Genomic DNA, 3,798 nt, shown 5'->3' with positions numbered 1-3,798 from the left:
AGGGGTCATTAGCAACTCACTTGGGTTTTTGAGATTTGCATTATTGACCTTAATGCTATGATATAATCACAAGGAGTTGTGTGTGGGGGGAGAGAGAGAGAGAGAGAGAGAGAGAGAGAGAGAGAGAGAGAGAGAGAGAGAGAGAGAGAGAGAGAGAGAGAGAGAGAGAGAGAGAGAGAGAGAGAGAGAGAGAGAGAGAGAGAGAGAGAGAGAGAGAGAGAGAGAGAGAGAGAGAGAGAGAGAGAGAGAGAGAGAGAGAGAGAGAGAGAGCAAGGAGAATGTAAAGGAGAAGGAGAATAAGAAGAATGCAAAGGAGATGGAGAACACCACAAAGGAGAGCTTCAAGGGACGGGTGTACATCATTGAGGTAAGCCCTTTCCTCCTTCTCCTCTTTCCCTTGTACATTGCGTTTATGGGAGAGAGAGTGAAACACACACACAAAGAGCGAGAAAGAGGAAAGGAGAGAGGGGGGAGAGCAAAAGGGAAAGAGAAAATTATGATCAATACATACATACACAATTAGGTTTTATTACATTGTTCTAGATGGTGAGCCAATAATCAATACATTTATTCCAAGAATAAATTTTGCATGGTCTAAACGTGGAACCTGCTTGGCAGATTCAATTTTATTGCATTATTCTAGATGGTGAGCCAATCATCAATTCATTTATTCCATGAATAAATTTTACAGAGTTTAAACTTGTAAGCTGCTTAGTTAGAAAGAAAATAAGCAAATTACCATGTATGATGCTTGTGTCACAAATCATGCGAATATATACTTTCAAAGAAGCCTTTCCCACCATAAAAGATTTTGTGTAATGCACCATCATTCTCAAGAATGGTATTAAGGCATGTCGTTGCCTCCATTGTTTTTTTAATGCATGCTTTCATATTAATCTTGAGAATATTAGAATGAACATTGTAAGTGTCCAGAGCTCTTCAATGGTTCTTCCACTTTGTCTTCCATGTCCTTCCTAATGCACTTAGACACTAGTTATGTGTTCACTTTGAGCCTCGGGTTATTGTCTTCTTTTGTATTGAAGATGTGTTCTTCTGAGGCTACAATCACTCCAAGCACTTTGTGCAAATGGTACTATCACTGTCTATTTTACCTTCACTCCTCTTGTGTTTGTGCAGAGCTTGAAGTGTCACATGCGTGGATTGACCCTTTGTTATCATCAACACTCTCCTATAGGAGCACATATCTTTAGCTCAAGCCTTTGTATGAATGCATTAGCTACCTCCCATGTAGAATAATGCATGTAGCTCAAGAGCTACGTGTTTCTATAGGTAATTAATTTGCCTCAAGGAGAAATTACTTGGCACATGCTTAGTAAATAACAATGTTCCCACTCTTCCCTCACACCCGATGTTGTGACTCTTTTCTTACATGAGACTTTTACTCAACAAATAGTCTTCAAACTTTCCAGACAAATGGCTTCCCACTCCTTGCACACCCAATGTTGTAACTATCTTATTGCATTTGATTTTACTCAGCCATGGTCATCAGACTTTCCAGACAAATGAGCATCCACTAACATTTTTTTAATGTCGAACGCAAAGAGGGAGAATATTTCATCGACACAAATGTTAAGTGGTAGAAAATCTTCATTGATCAATATTTTGAAGGATAAGCCCTATAATTTTGGACAGGGTAGGTTATTTATGAGAGAAGATATGAGTGCTTGGTTATTGAGCAAGTGTAGGTATTACTTTCATCAAGTTTGGTGGCTCTGGATCAAGAAATTGAATTTACAAAATATAAATATGTGGGACCAATTATGGTAGAGCATTTTTTGGGTGCAGAATATATGTAGATAACATCGTTTGGAGAATGTAGGAAGGGGATGCTCTCTAAGCAGCATCGAATCTCCTCCTCCACGGATCCAGCTTTGGCATAGGACAATCCCTGTTCCATATAATTTCCAATGGTGGTCATCAAGAGGACCCATGAAGGGGGACTTTTTGATCAAGACATTTTGATAGAGACTTTGTGAGCTTCGCCCTGGGATTTCAAGATTAAGATAGTACTAAGTAAAGCTTCGCCATGGCATTTCAAGATTAAATTAGGGCACGATAATCTCTACAGTTTTGGTTAGCAAGAAGATCAAAAAGTTCACCCGCAAAAAAGGCGTGCAGGGCCGAAACTCTTAATAAAGAGTCAGAGGAGCTAAACATTGCAAGCTGTGGGGTTCGAACCCACGCGCACTACAGTGCAGGCGATCTTAAGTCGCCCCCCTTAACCACTCGGGCAAGCTTGCTGATCTGGCTAATCTTTGTGGTTATTAACATCGATTGTAAAGTATATTTACGTGATGAGAAATTTCAACCTTATACTCAGCTACCTAATGGTAATCCACATACGAGTTGAAATTACTTTGACCAGAAAGGAAAACATACCGACCTGTCGTTATGCGACACACACCGATACACTCACGTTAACTTCTCCGTAGTTGCAATCTTTTCTATGTATCAACCCAAGGTTGGGTTTGGTCATCGTGAACTAACGATATTACTCCCAAACCTACGTGGACAACATGAGAAAAGGAAACCTTTTCTACGTTAAATTACCTAAAGGTTAGGTTCGGTGATCCCGAACTAAGCATGTTACTCCTAAGCCTATGTGCCACAGGAGATCAAATAAAATGAGAAAATAAGATTTAAAAATTTAGAGGCTTTCTCTCTCTTTTAAGGCATCTAATGATTATTCCTAGCATGTAAAAGACGCTCTTCTTCTCTTCTTTTGTGCATGTGTGTCCATGCACCCCCTCTCTCCGTTCCCTTCCCTTTTCCCATGCATTCATGGTCCCTTTCATGCTCTCCACGAGCCAAGTGATCTCTCTTCCCAACACAAGCTAGTTGATACTTTGATACCTCCTCCCCTCCCACTCCTGTACTCTCAATCACGCACGCAACTCAATATCTCCCCCTTCTCTCTCTCTCTCTCTCTCTCTCTCTCTCTCTCTCAGTGTGTCAATGAGGGGTCAAGTGTGGAGAATATGAAAACATAGAAGGGGAGGTTGTCCACTTTCTTAACCTTTCTAGTAACCTTCTCAACAACAACAATTGGGAAATCTACATGAATCGAGCAACCTCTCAACCTTGGAATAACTCAACCTTGGGGCATCTATCCAACCATCTCCCGCCCATGCTCTTGTAGCTACAAATGCTCCCTTTGTAAAAGTCAGTTCTCTGGTGATATCTCGACCAAAATAGTCAATCTGATGGGCCTAATGTTGTTGGACCTATTTGTAGAATGAGTTGAGAAGGGGAGGACTAGAGAGCTTCATGGGATTGTGGAGGCCAACGAGCTTTGATGTACAATGGGTTGGGAGGGGAGGGATCCTAGGTGGGATAGTGAGCTATCTTGTTCTTCAGTAATTATGAAGTGGACTACATTATCATACTCAAATCATATATGTGACAATGACATACTTTGATATATATGTTTATTACACCAAAGCTTCTCCTCTCTCTATTTCACACACACACACACACTCTCTCTCTCTCTCTCTCTCATGTGTGTATGCAAGATATATTTACTATTGATTTTATGTTCACCATTACTATGTAAGAATTTCTTTCAAAGTAGTGCATCAATGAACTACATCAAGGGAAAGGTTTGTTGGATAATGGATCAAGGAGACAATCACAATTTATAGACTAGTCTACCATTTATGTGGCTTGAGTCTTGACTTGACAAAGAAAAGGTGCATTGCCATTACTAAGCTAAAGCTGTAACTATGGATATTACAAATTTCCATGGCATATGTGTCCACATATCTTTCACCACATCAT

At 40.3% G+C, this 3,798-nt stretch overlaps 1 non-coding gene across 1 annotated transcript; it reads right to left on the bottom strand.

Moving 5' to 3' along the window:
• Positions 1-2,178: 2,178 nt before the first annotated feature.
• On the bottom strand, positions 2,179-2,261 carry TRNAL-UAA (transfer RNA leucine (anticodon UAA)). Its single transcript has one exon. It is a non-coding gene; the product is annotated as a tRNA-Leu (tRNA).
• Positions 2,262-3,798: the final 1,537 nt, after the last annotated feature.

The sequence above is a fragment of the Lygodium microphyllum genome, chromosome 1 (genome assembly GCF_053477565.2).
Source record: "Lygodium microphyllum isolate KBCC chromosome 1, Lygodium_microphyllum_v1.1.10, whole genome shotgun sequence".
Lineage (NCBI taxonomy): Eukaryota > Viridiplantae > Streptophyta > Polypodiopsida > Schizaeales > Lygodiaceae > Lygodium > Lygodium microphyllum.
The sequence above is the reverse complement of the archived record's forward strand: the minus strand, read 5'-3'. Positions and strand labels throughout refer to the sequence as shown.